The sequence below is a fragment of the Microcebus murinus genome, chromosome 10 (genome assembly GCF_040939455.1).
Source record: "Microcebus murinus isolate Inina chromosome 10, M.murinus_Inina_mat1.0, whole genome shotgun sequence".
NCBI classification, from domain to species: Eukaryota; Metazoa; Chordata; class Mammalia; order Primates; family Cheirogaleidae; genus Microcebus; species Microcebus murinus.
In genome coordinates this window covers 42847693-42863205 of record NC_134113.1, presented here as the reverse complement: position 1 = coordinate 42863205, position 15513 = coordinate 42847693, and positions in this window count along the sequence as shown.

Genomic DNA, 15513 nt, shown 5'->3' with positions numbered 1-15513 from the left:
GCAGCAGTGACAACTAATACAGTCCAAGTAACTGATTTTGTGTTCTATGTTTATGTTCTAGTGTATTTTTTGCCCCTGACAGGCCATCTAACTCCTTACAAATGGTTCTCTTGAAGTGTATTCCTTATAGGAAATGAAGTGGGTTTAAAGAAAAGAATATAACAGTCCTTAGTAAAATAATAGCATAGGCTCAAGGAGCAGACTGCCTTTTTTTGAATTCCAAATCAACTTCATCATAGCTATGTGATCACATAATGTTACTTAATTTCTCTATGTTTTAGTTGTCATATATGTAAAATGCAATGATAATTATACCTACCTCACGGGCTTGTTTTGGTGCATAAATGAGATAATCTATGTAAAGTATTCTGCACAGACTACACACATAGTAAGCATGCAAGAAAGTTTAGCTATTTTTTTCTTTCATCTAATACTTATATTTTTTCAGCTTTAAAAAGTGTCATTTCACAGGATATATCCATGCAACATGTCTCCCTGCTCCATGCTAGAGATAAGAATTAAAAAAAGAGTAAAATACAAATGGAGAGGAGAGATAACTTGATATGACTGTGTTGAGAGTTGTATTTAATATTATTACAGACTTGCTTTAGGTGGAGGAGATTGGAAAATAGGAGTCATCTCAATATCCAAAGGTAGGGGAAGGTGTGGAACTCATATGAAAAAAAGCATCCCAGAGACTTAAATGATAAATTTGAGGAATTTCCAAGACTTAAATGTTCTTGCCCTGATCAAAAACATAGAGCAAAGTTATTTCATTTGTAAGTGAATATATTCATGTTTTCTAAATTTGTAAGCATGTTAATCATATATCATCGAATATAAGCATAAATCTAACTAGTTCTGCTTTATGCATTTTAAAGAAAGAAAGTGAAGAAATATCAAATGCCGGGTATTTTAAATGTGTTGTCTTATTTGTTACTACATCAAGTCTCCAAAGTAAGAATTATGGCCTCAGTATTATAATTGATAAAATAAAAGCACTGGGATGTACATAGATTTGAACTCAGATCTATTTCTCTCCAAAATCTATGTTGATTTTCCAAGGTACCACATTAATATTTTGCCATTGTTTGGGAAGCACCAGGATTTTTTTTAATCTTTCTAAATTCCAGATATTTAGCCTTAGACATCGTTGAACACAATAAAAAGACTCAATGTCCAGCTTGTGTCAAGAACTCGGCTCCTTTAAAATCTTCAGACATTCGGTTAGGATTTATTTATCTAATTATAAAAGGGGATAGATTTATGGAGCATTTACATTTTAGAATAAATCCAGATAGAAGAATCTAGAAACACATAGTTGGAGAGGTAGCACCTCTGAGCCTGTTCTGGGGTGTTCTCAAGTCTGCTGAAGGATTCTTAAACCATCTTATTTGCTGAAACTTGACTGACTACCTAGGACCCAAAAAGAAAAAAATCAGAGTAAGGAGCTTATTTCAAACAGAGAATAGATAATCAGTTTTATTTTTTAAATGAAAGAAACCCAGAAATTATAAATGAAATGAAGAATATTTATTTTTAAATAAATAGAAGTTAGAGTTGCACCTGGCTATGGAGATGAAAGACTGAGAACATGAGAAGGAAGTGTGCAGGAATTGCTTCGTTGAGTGAAGATAATGTCTACGGCAAAGAGACAGTCCTAAACTATGCAAATAAACAACAAATAACAATGTCATTTATGAATGTTACCATGATTTTTGTATTTTGCATGCCATATGCACCATTTCCAGGTATAATGAGTCAGCAGTCTTGACTTTCACTTTGAAGTTGTTACCATACCATGTCAAATGTTTCTGGAACCCTATTAACTCGAGTTTTTATGATTCCAAGAGTGTAATTTGTTTAGCAAGGAATCTGATTTTAGTGGGGGTATAAAGAAGTAATAGCTTTACTTTTTTTCTCTAATCACTATATTTAACTATGATTTGCTGTTTCTCCTGTTCTTGCCACTGAACATAAAGTTCTTTTAGCTGTTTTGCTCAGTTAGGTTCTCAAAAGCCCAGCCCAACTTTGTTCAGGATATAGTTTCAATTTCAAATCTATTTTAAAGCTTTTCTGTCTCTGCGCTAGTTCTGGATGCTGTTATGATCCTTCTTTAGCTGTTCTCTGTTGTGGGATGCCCAGTGCGTATTGTTTCATGGGGTACATGAGTGGGTGAATTTGCAGGAAAACCTTGAATGAGGTGTTTCTGCTGTACACCCACAAGAATACGGAGTATTCTGAGATAATCTGTCCTGACATGATTTATTATGTCCTGCTCAGTCTCCTGTTACTGGGATCTTCTTGCACAGGAGGCAATTTTCTTGGGCAGGTACTAGAAAGATGGCATAAGCCCAGCAACCTTTTATAAAAATATCTTGACCTAGAGAAAACCCTCTATATTGCTGCACCAAACAGTGGGATGCATGTCACTCTACCTGTGTTTGATATTACATCCTCATAATTCCTATTTCTCCTGATAAATAGTCAGAAAAAGCAGATCAACAAGTTCTGTGCCTGAGTGGGTATCCATCGCGGGAATGAGACAGCATCACCTGTCCTTGCAGCAAATTCTTATCATTATAAATGCCTCCTCAGGAGGGACCAACACTTGACTTGCACTTGTGATACAGAAAGAAGCTCTTTCTTTTTAGGGGTTGCCATGGTTTGAGGAATTATGATTTGTGAACACGTACACATTGAAAATCATGAAAAATTGAAATGTGGGAGAACTATGATGTAGGATGATGTGCTTTGGGGCCAAATAGACCTGGATTTAAATCCTTGGTCCTTCGCCCTCTGTGTTAGGATGATCTAGCAATTCATCCTTCAGGAAACTTCATTTCTGCATGTATAGGATGGGATTTCCTGCCTCAGGAGAAACTGATGAAAGATTTCAATGCAATAACACCTATGAAAAGAAGTAGCATAGTTCCTGGCAGCGCAAATAAAGCTTCTTCCTTTAGGAGTGCCATCAGCCTTTCTTCACAGTTCTTCCATGTGTTTTCAGCCTGCTCTCTCTCCAAATTTCCCAAGAAAGCTATTCTATATTCTTTTAAATTTCCTAAATTTTCTACTCTAGTAACCAAAACCATATGAACAGAGAAAAGAGCTTATCAGGCATTTAACTTTCATCACCCCATTTTCAAAAGCTAATATTGTCTTCAACCTTCTCAAGACCTATATATTTATTTTTTTCCTTTATCTCAGCTTATAAAAATGCTGACATCTTTTCCATCCTAAAAAAAAAAAGCAAGGAAACACTGAAAAAGAAAACAAAATTTTCCCTCAGTATTTCATCCTCCTCTGGCTACATCCAAGAATTTCCATCTCTTTTCAGAGAATCATCATACAAGAGTTACATGTATAAGATGTCTCTAACTTCTAATTCATTTGTCAACTTACAGTTAGACTTTTATTTTTCCTACCTCATTGAAATGCATCCTTATCAGAGGCATAAAAAAACTTTAAAAAAACTCTATTTAAATTCTCCACAGACACTCTTAGTCCCCCCCAAATAAGAAACACTTATCCTGTAATATTCTTCAGTAAATAGGAATACATCAACAGAATTATCTAAGCCTGAAAGCTTGGGGTGCCCTTCAATTCCTCTTCCTCATTCACCAGCCATCATCCATGCATGCAAATATCCAATCCATCAACCACTGACTTCTGAATAACTCTCAAATTTGATTTCTACTCTCTTGTCTTCTCTCAAGTAAGTATTTTAATAGTTTCCTATTGATATCTCTATATTTCCACTCTTTGGCTTTGCCTCTGCTCCTTTCTTCTTGTGGATTCTACTTTTTTAAAATAGAATATAATAAAGCTACCTTAGCATGCTCTCTCTTGCCCTTCCAACTGGCTTTTCAGACATTAGAAAATAAATTCAAGTCTCTGAATATTACATACTTTCAGGCTTCTATCATTTTACCCTATTCTTTTTCCTTCCAATGTGATTTTGCAGCTACTCACACAAAGAGGTACAATTTATTTCCTATCTTCTTAAATCTAGAACAGCCTTGTGTTTTTCTTTAATCAATAGAATGTCACAGAAGTAATGGATTTGCCAGTTTTACACTTAGGCTACTAGAGGTCTTGCATGCTTCAGCTCCCTCTCTTGGAACCCTGCTTATACCTGTGAACAAACCTGGCCTAGTCTGTTGGAGGATGAGAGACCACATGGAGCAGAGATTAATAATCCCAACTGAGGCCCTCCTGGGTCAGCCAGCTGATACCAGCTGAATGCAGTTGTATGAAGCTTTAATCAGTTGATCCTGGCCCAGATCAATAGAAATGATCAACTGACCCATAAACTTTTGAGGTACACAAGTGCTTTTTGTTTTAAGCCACTAAATTTTGCAGTGCTTTTTAAATGCAAAAATGGCTGACAGATACACCTATCTCAGTAGACTGTAAATTTTTTGAAGGCAGGGAACATGTCAGATTCATATTGGTGCTGAAATTTTTTATTTAATAGTATATGTCTCATGTTTGTTTATTTTTTATTTTACCTCTGCATAGTAGTAATATTTTCTTGACAAATAATTTTTATTTCTGAAGGCTTATGCTTTTTTTTTCATCACTACAACAACTTTTGAGATGATACTACCTTCTGTTTTCATTCAGATCATGGTAGAATTTTGTCAATTATATTTAATTTCATCCTACAGTTAAAATCATTTGTTCAACATTAGGATATTCTCTCCTTGTGACAAGTATGTGTTGACTCTTTGATTTTGATCACTCTCTTTTCTGTTATAAAGGCTATCATCAACTTCTTTTCCTGGCCACTTTGTGCCCTGCTTGGCTTTTGGATTGCATTCAATTTTTTGCCTTATATTTCTTATCTTGTCTCCTTCACAGATCTTATTTCTATTTACTGTCCTTTGCAGAAGTCATAATAAACAATATCATAAGTCTATTCTATCTTTCCCACTCCCTGATTTCCTCCCCTATATTCTCAGCACACATTATTCCATTTTCTCTGAATTTGCTTGCTAAGAGACCAGATCATCTTCTAATGCCTTTTGAAAAAATGTTTCTTCAATGAAAATATTTACCCTATACATGATATCTGAGATATGATTTTTATCTTTTAGCTATATTAAGCCTCTTGTGATTTTTTGTATGAATTGTATTATACTTACTTGCAGCTATGTAACTCAGATTCTATTTTCCCATCCATTTCATGACTGCTTTAAGGCTCACACTCAATCACTAAAAAGAAAAGCTACATTACACAGCTACAACTTCTATATGCAGAGTCAGGCTGATAAGAATTAAAGGGTCATGTAGCATTGACAATATACAATATAAAGTAGGGGAAAAATGGGCATAATGGTCCATTTTGTAATTCCCTATTAAACTTTGTTCATATTTTCCCCTTGCTGAAGTTAACAGTAGGTGCAGCACAAGTCATATTTATTAGTCAGGACACACCAAAAATACTAATAACCTATAGGCCATGTCCTCTATAGTATATAGAAAAAAATTAAAAAGTATAATCAGCTACTCTTCATGAAATGTTTGTACTAAGAGATTAGGCTCCCAAGAGGACAGTTTGGATGCTAAAAAATTTATAGGGGTCTATAGAAGAATATTGAGAACAACAAAGGTTCTGTAGACAATTGCACTCGTTCCTATTACCAAGAAAATCCTAGGAATAATTATTATTGTAGCATCTTTTCAATAGGAGGAATTATGTCAGTGAGTTTTGGGTCTCAGAGGCTGAAGAAGAGATAATCCCTGCTCTTGATCACCTGGACATTATGACAGAATGCACTATGGGGATTTTGGATGAAAAATGATTAGTAGAAATACTAATACTTTTTAGCTGATGGGGATGTCCACAAAGATCTTGCAGACTGGCTTTCAGTTGTGCTCTAGAGGGCAGATGAGGGGTGAGAGTAAAGGGAAGCAGATGATTGCTGGAATGAACTTCATAATTCTAGATAAGAATGGCTCTTACAATTTACATTGTTTTGTGGAATAAATTATCATTAAAAAGTTATTTCTTTTGAGAATGCATTAGGGTTGAACAATATTTTTAATTTTACTTATTTGTTTCTTACTGGTGTGTGTGTGTGTGTAGAGAGAGAGAGCACACAAATAATGTATTAAACAGGATAAATTAAAATTCTGAGGCAAAATAACGAACTAAAATTGAGTTTATGCAAATAAAATTCAATACTTATTTTATTGTCATGAAAGTCTAGAGACTGATAAGAAATGATAAAAATTTTACTTTTGTTGATTTCAAAGTTGAAAATATTACTAATAGACAAAAATATGGCTTTTATTATCTTTAAATCATAGTGTATTAGCCAAAACCCTCAAACTAAAATAACTCTGAAGAAAATTAGCTGAGATGTAGTACTATTACTCACAGTTAAAAGATAAAAGCTGGTGTCATCACAGCTAAAACTGAATAAATAAGTGTTCTATGCTCTAAATCAGGGGTCCTCAAACTATGGCCTACCAGCCACATGCAGCCTGCCCAGGACATTTATCTGGTCTGCCACGTGTTTTTGCTGCTGCTGCCTGTCCTGCTCAGCAGCCGACTTGTTCCGAGCCCACAGTGCGCATGTGTGGAATGCGCGCCGCACTCTCCAATGGCCCTCCAACAGTCTGAGGGACAGTGAACTGGCCCCCTGTTTAAAAGTTTGGGATGTTATGCAAATAAGTGATATTTTTCTGCTGTTGTCGAAAAGTGAGGCTTTGCAATGCCTCTGAAATTATACCTTGTTAAGCAATTGCTGTACTTCAATCATATCAAAATTTCTTCTACAGCATCTCTAGGTGAGTTTATTTCAGAGTTGTACAGCAGAAGTCTTTGGAATTCAAATAATGTGAGATCAAAAGGATGATACAGTTGAACCTTGAGCAACATATACGTTAGGGGTGTCAACCTCCTGCGTAGTCAAAAATCCTCATATAACTTTTGACTGCCCAAAATATAACTGTTAATACTAATAGCCTGCTTTCTACTGGAAGCCTTATTTATAAACAGTTGATTAACACACATTTTGTATATTGCATGTATTAAATACTGTATTCTTACACTAAAGTAAGCTAGAGAGAAGAATATGTTATTAAGAAAATCACAAGGAATACAAAATATATTTACTATTCATTAAGTGGAAGCAGATCATCACAAAGGTCTTCATCCTCATCATCTTCACATTGACTAGGCTGAGGATGAGGAAGAAAAGGATTTGGTTGTGCTGTCTCAAGGGTGGCCAAGGAGGAAAAGATAGAGGAGATGGAAGGGGAGGCAGGAAAGGCAGGCACACTCAGTGTCTTTTATTGAAAAAACTCTGCATGTAAGTGGATTTGCACAGTTCAAATACATTTTGTTCAAGGGTCAACTGTATATTATGATCTAATTTAAAACCTAATTAAAAAATAGAAACTCTAAATGGCATATTCAAAACTAAATATGTACCCTATGAAATTTTTAGACACATATGAAGTGATTCAATGGCATAAATTAGAATATTCAAGTGATCTTTTCCAAATCTAAAGTAATATGAAATAATGTGAAATATGACCTGTGCTGCCTTTACTTTATAAAGTGGCCTTAGATCTAATAGAACAATTTGATTTAGAGGCTGGACTTTGGCAAAAAAAAAAAAAAAGACTTTTAAAAGCACAGGAGATAAGCTGTTGCATTAAGAGTAGTTCAAAGGCAATATTCAGTGCTGCTTCTTAGATGGTAACTGATTCTCTCCTTTGGGTTTCTATTTTCAGTATGTTAAAAATGTCTTAATTTATCATTTATTTTCACTTTTGTAGAAGTAGACAAGGTAGTGAGACTTGATAGTAATACCTAACTTCTGGTAAAGAACAAAATTTATACTGTATTTGTTTATATAGGAACAGGATTCATGTTCATAGGAGTTTATAATTTTGACTTCAATCGAAAATGATTGTTTGAAAAAATAGGTACGCTCTCATCCTTCTAACACAGTTACATATATAAAGGCCATATTACATCCCCAGGCAATTTAAATGCTTAAGAATGAGTAGGTGCCACTACTGGTGTTATAAAAGAATGTAAGAAATTAACTACATCATTAAAAAGCATTAGTAATTAAAGCAAACATCTAAGTGAAAGTATTTATAGATCCTGCTGATGAGTTTAACAATGTTTCAAATATTCATGTTTAACATCTTCAAATATTCATGTATTAGCTAAGGTTTACTAAATATAAGTCTTACAAATTCATTCTTCTCAATCATTGTGATCTAAAATGAGGCTTCATTTTGTGTTAATTATAATAGCTTCATTCTTCATATCACAATTATTTTGAAATATATTCTGCTTTAAGAAAGCTAATATAAACATATACATTTCAGGATAATTGTTCACATTTTAAAAAGCTGTTTTATAAAAAGATTCATGATCACATTCTTTGAAATAACATGCTCTCTCAGCACACTGAAATGCTGGTTTACACATCATTAACTACTTGACAGAGAGGAAAAGGTTGGGAACAGAAGAGAGAAATTTAGAGCTAATGTAATGGATCCACTAATAATTGAATATAAAAACAAAATTTACCTGAAATTTATAAAGTAAGTCAATGAAGAAAGTTGTTTTTATTACCTGAAAATTTTAGAACCACATCTATGGTATAAAGTGAAATAAGCCTTCAATTTATCTTATTAAAATAAATTAAGGTAGGCAGATTTTGAAAATTTCCTTAGCTATCCTCAAGTCAGAACAAAAGGTAATTATACTTTTTTCGTTGCATAATTGTCAGCAGTATTAAATTCAGAGGTATGAGTTGTTATAGATGCCTATGGCAACTTAATACTCCTACAATCACAGGGCTGGGAAACACAGATCAATAGCACACAGTGGCTGTAATCAACATGCACATTAATGAACAGGCCCATATTCACTGGGGAACACTAGAACAAAGACAAGTTGAACATTTTAATTGCTAAGTTGCTGCTAAGTCTCAATTCCCCATCAATCTCCATCCATTATGACCATTGATGCATAGCAGACATTAAGAGGAAAACAATAGCATAATGATTCATAAGTGCTAGGGTGCAAATGAATGGTTAGCTCTGGGAAAATCATGGCTATGATTATTTCATGGCTCAGACTACCCAAAAGATCTGACACATTATTTCTAATTTTCATTGTTCCCTGGATCTGACCTGCCTATATTTAATAAGTTGGTTTTAATGAAACTAATAGCACAGCAAAAGGTTAGTTGAACAATCTTTTCTCTAGCTATCTTAATGTAGGTTTGAATTGTTGCTTTAACTAACTTACTCATAAAATCACAGCCAGAGAGATTAGAAATGAAAAGGACTCACAAATTCATCTAAAGTCTTATTATATCTTAAGGACAAGATTTTCTCACAGTATGATTATGTATTGTTGGTGAATTTATAACTAAGTACATTCAATGGCCTTTGACTTTATTTTCTTTAACATTGACAGCTCAGATTACATATTTAGATTTTAAATAAATCCCCTAGAAATTGACCTTTATGCAATCTATAAGGCTGTTTTCTAATCTGGAGGAAGTTTTCTGTAGTTTCTTTGGAAGGTATAATACCGATTATGATATAGGTTGCACACTGCATAGGAGAATTTACAAGTGTTTCTCCAATACTTACAACATTTTGACACAAATAATACCATCATTCCTTCTACAAATCAACCAACTCAAGCTTGACTTTCCTATCACGCTGCCTATGAAGGATAAAGCTAGGATACAAAAACTCTGTTCTAACTCTAAAATTTGTTCCATTTCATCTACATCTTGGTGGGTCCTAGACACTAAGTCTGGGGTAACTTGTTCTGGGCATTCTTATTAACTGATGAATTTAGAAGCTTTAAGTTATTTTACTGATTATACATACACAGAGTATCAACCTACTCTTTTCTGGCTTATTTTAGAGGCAGGAAAATTTCACTTCAAAGGAATACATCTTTTAAAACTTGTGTTAGTTTATCTTCCCTGAATCTCTGCTCCTTCTTGGTTGGACTTTCTGTACAAGCTACTGCAGATGTATGACCTTTATAAAATGGACTCTCCTTCGGAAGTTAGAGCATATCATTAAGTTAGGAGCATACAACAGAATTGTATCTTGATTTATAGGGGTTTTCTCTTTCACAGAATCCTTTGTATACAAAATTTTTTTCTAATTTGATCCTCACTACTGTCTTATCAAGTGGTTAGTACTAACCTTAATTTGCAAATTCAGAAGCTGCAAATCACAATTCTGAAATAAATGTTTAAGGTTTCAAAGCAAATTCTTCTGACTCCTCCTATGGTTCTCTTATAGCTTTTCACAAGTCAGTTCAGAGCATATTACAAAATAGTGTGCTGAGGAGAAACCACCACAAACTACCATTTTTGCATTCATCCTGATAAAATGACATTCTGTTTCCTTTATTCCTCCAAGAAGGGCATGGGATTTCAAATTTCTACTAAAGCCTCCTTACCAGGAATATTCTATATGAAAATCAGGATATTTTTGCATCCCTGATGCTGATGTTTAAGTTGGACCTGGTAATGATGCAGGAATTCTGCACAGAAATTAGTAGTCAGGGACTTAAACTCCACCATAGGTTCTGTCAAGTATTTCCTCTAACACCCTGGTCCAGTACCTTCAGTTTTTCTGGTGTCATATTCCTCATCTGTAAATTGATGACATTTTTTAAAAAATCATGTGATCTGACCAGTCCCCTTGCAAGTTCAACTTAATTATGGAATTACACATAAATTCTTATTTTTAAAAGTTATTAGTTCTTTCAGCCATCTCTTCTTACTAATCTTTAAAATTGATCTATACATTTATACTAGCTTGAGATTAAAATATCTTTTAAAGAGCTGAATGCTCTATATCTATGTGCCTCTCTCTCCAAAGCTGGATACTTGGACATTTAAAATGGATCGTAGTTTTGTCATACTCTGTACTCTTATCTTCAACCTGAGAGCCATTGAACTATAAAAACCATCTCAAGTATCTTCAACCCATGGAATTTGATTTTTAGATTATTTTTTTTGCCTGGATTTTTCTTTTTCTATGCTTCTGTCGTTAACCTTAAAATCTCTGTCCTTTGCTGGTATGTGCTACACCTCTCAATTAAGAAACAGCTGTGAATTTAATTAATGTGTTGTTGACACCCACCCTTTTCCAGGTCATTAATGAGGAGGTTAAATCAGAACAGAGTAGGCTGTATTTTGAGTCCCAGGAGACCATTTGGAAAAACTTTCCCCATACCATTTCTGTCTGTTTGCATTGCTTTAGAGAATTCATGTGGTATAGTAATGAATGTACTTTGGAAATATAGCATTTTAAATGTTAAAGAAGTATTTTAATTTTACTAAGAGGATTACATTTTTAGTCATGTCATATTTCTTAGATATCTGTCCTCTGATAGAGACTGCAATGTTGTTTATTAGAATATGCATTTTAGAGGAAATCAATGAGTTGGCACATTACGTGGGCAGACCATTCATTCAGTGGTATTACTCCCAAATCCTATAAAAAACCCAACTATATGGAAGGTAAAATTGTCTGAGATACTCTCAACAAATGTGTGGGAGGCAGGAAGAAACCCTGATTATGAACATATCTAATAGGAAGTGAATGATTAAAGTTTATGCTATTAGAATTGCTATGTTGGCTTCACAGGTGTATTATAAGATAAAGAATTTATACTTATGATACTTTTATTTATGTTTAGTAGCATAGATCCAGTACACATATAGATGTTAATCAAAATTGACAATGGGAAGGGCAATTAGCCAAATATATCAACTATCCTCTTAGTTCACAGAGCAAAGTAAAGTATTATAAAGAAAGATAGGACTCTAAAGTACAGGTTTATAAATCTTTCCCCTTAAAAAACACAAATGAAAATTTTAAATGCCAAAAAAATCTTTAGCCCCCAAATATGGAATGCTTTTTTTCCTTTCATTTATATTCCTTGGACTGCCTGCTAATTTGCAACAAAATGAAGGTAAAATCAAGGACATATCACAGACTGCCATTAATACCACCATCTACACAGAAAACACATAACACACACTTTCAAAATTGCTGCACTGTTTTGGCAAATGGAGGAATAATTGGGTATGGGCATGGACAGACAAGGGAAAGAAGGTAACACTTCACTTGGAAGCTGCTTTTCTGAGAGCATATTAATGTCATAATGATGTTTTAATGGAAGATTTTCAAGAGAGTATATATGAGCAGAGCTTGTCATTTTTTTCTTTACCTTCACTCTGTAATAATTGCAAGGTTCATTCAAATGAAAGGCAGAATTTCCTCTTTACCTAGAAGGGCTATATCTAGCATGAAGGGCTGTATTCATTGTGTTGGGCTTCTACCTAATTTTAATCTTTGTCTCCTTCTTCACATGGCCACTTCTTCTCTCTGTATGTCTCTCCTCTGTGTATCCTTATCAAGATACTTGTCACTGGATTTAGGGCCCACTCAGATAAACTAGGATGATCTCATCTCTAGATTCTTAATTATATCTGCAATGACACTAGCCCTGCCCCCCACCTCCGGCTGCTCCCTTTCTAGATAAGGTCACATTCCTGTGTTCATGGATATATCTTTTGAGGGTTACCATTCAACTCGCTCTAACGGCACAAGGCAGGAGAGTGAAAAAGAACTTCCTAAAGCCATTTTACAACTAAAGACCACCAATAGTAGGAAACTTCCGGGACAAGATGTGATGTGTAGCCACACCAAATTAAAAGAATGCACATTTTTCAAAATGCACTTTTCGTTGAGTTGACCAGTTTGTCCCAAGGCAAGAAATCAAATTTATAAAGTACCTTAATTAGGTAGCATATGCTTCCAACTCAGTAGGTTAAACATGACTCTTAGATAGAATTTTAATGCACATAATGGGAAAAAATGCAGATGTAAAATTCCCTATTTGTGGTTACCTCCTCCTCCTCCTCCTCCTCCTCCTCCTCCTCCTTCTTCTTAGTTTCTTCCCTACCTCCTTCAGGTTACTAAATAGGTGAAACCTTAAGAGCCAGTACTCCAATTCAAAGTTAAAAGGGAAGATAAAAGTGATGCATAGGTAAAACAGGTTATGAAAGCAAGAGGAATATACTTACTTTATTTTGAGTCAATAGCAGATTCTTATAAATCTACCCCAATTCAGAAATATATAAATAAAGACAAATTCATCCCAACATTGAATCTACTAAAAAATATTGCAACCCAAAGAAAGAAAGCAACACAGTTTCAGAAATAAAATCATAGAGTTCACATCAGAAGAACATGTCCCCCTAGAAATGTTTTAAAAATTAGATTCATTCAATTCAATGAAAATATATATTGACCATTGTATTTGTGATAAGCATGTACCAGTGATGACAGCTAGGGACAAAAACAGACAATCCTCCTAAATATAAATAAGGAAGTTAGAAAATAAATAAAAATAGAGTAAGTTTGGAAGAGATAAGTGCTCAGAAGAGAAATAAAACAGAATAAGAGGAAAGAGAGTAACAGGGTGCAATTTTAGATGGGGCAGTTAAGATAGATTGCAAGTGGCATGCACTCTTAATGGACGATGGAAGCAAGAAATAAAAGTGAAAAAAAGAGATAAGAAAATTAAGGGAAAATCTAAAAGAGCAAAAAATATTGCATTGTCATTTAAAATACAATTAGGCATAGGAAACTGGCAAATCAATGTTACAAACAACTGAATAAGGAAAGTAAGGAAGAAGTTTTTTTAAAAAAGCCAGAATGGAGTGAAAAATGATAGTGCTAGGAATACAAAAGAGAAGAGCATAACATTGGCACATGCAGTGTGGTTCCATCAAATGAGCACTAACTGGTCTCAAATCGTTGATGCCTTAGATTTAGTCAGTTTGGGCAGCTATAACAGAATACCATAGACGGCATGGCACAAACAACAAACTTTACGTATCACAGTTTGGAGACTGGCAGCCTGAGATCACAGTGCCGGATTGGTCTGATTTTTTGGTGATGAACCTCTTCTTGCTTATGTCATTTTTTGATGCATGTATGGAGGGAGAGGGAGAGAGAGAGGGGTAGAGATAAAGAGAGAGAAAGAGAGAGAGAGAGATCTTACCTTTTTTTATAAGAGCGTTAATTCCACTTATGAGAGCTCCATTCCCATGACTTAATTAGCTCCTAAAAGCCCCACTTCCAGATATCATCACATTGGGGATTAAGTTTCAACATATGAATTTGAGGGGACACAAACATTCAGTCCATAGCACTAAGTTTTCTTCCAGTTTTAATACATCTTGAGGTGATGAGGACTTGAACCAGTGTGATGTTTAAGGAATTGGGAAGTTAAAACTAAGTGTGAACCTTTGTGTTAAATGCTATCCTTCAAGACTTCACACACATGCCAATTTGCTTATGCAACCCTCTTGCTCTACATTGTCCCTCATCAAAACAAGGCTCTGGAAACATATTGAAAAGACTTTTCTAAAAATTGACACTATTTGAGGGCAAGATTGGAGTCTTCTATATCTTGATTTACTATACAAAGCATGAATTAGAACGAGTGTTAGAAAAAGTGCTGAAGTAAGATCTATAAACTACATCAAATAGTGGATGAAAAAGGTAATATTTTGGTTTTCATTTCAAAGCACACTCTCATGCACAGCTTCATTTTGAAAGAAGGGTAACATACTTATTAAATGTCTCACCTTTGCCATGAGGCATCTGTCTTCATATCACCAACCCACCACTTACAAGATGCCTAATTTAAGGACAATTAATTTGCCTACTTGTCCCTCAATTTCCTTTTCTATAAATTGGTTGCTAAAAACATGGCATATGATAAGCACCTCGTAAATAATAATCCTGATAATGGCTATCTATTATTTGTATATTAAAGTTAAAAAAACTGAGACTCAGAGAGGTTGGGTGACCTGCTAAATGTCACTCAGCAAGTAAGTTATAGAGCAAAGACTAGAATCCAGATTCTCAGATTCCTAATTTAGCTTTCTGTACACTTTATGGGGGTAGGCAAGGAAGAAGAAGGAATCAATAGTCACCATAATATTTCATGTGTGCATGAAAAACAGAATCTTGATTTTTAAATGTCATGGAGGGATTAGAAGGTATAAAACCTTTTGGGGGAATGGAGGGGACAGATAACGAGTTTGGTTTGGGGAAATGTTGTCACAAGATAATGGAGATGATCATATCATACTCAATGGCTCTTCATTGCACTAATAACAAAATCTACAGCCCTTTCAATGGCCTACAAAATCTTGTGTTACTTGTATTGTATCTGTGCAAATAGCATTATATCTTGCATCTCTGACCACTTTTCTCTCTTTCCTATATAACTCTATCTCTCTTGCAATTTTATGACTATGCCAGGCCTTTTTAATGTTATTGTCAATAAGGCTACTTTCTCTTTCTATGGTGTTCATTTTTCTAATCTTTGTATGAATATTTTCCCCCCAATCTCATCTCATACACATTCTCTTCAAAGACCATCTCCTTGGAGAGGCCTTCCATCAT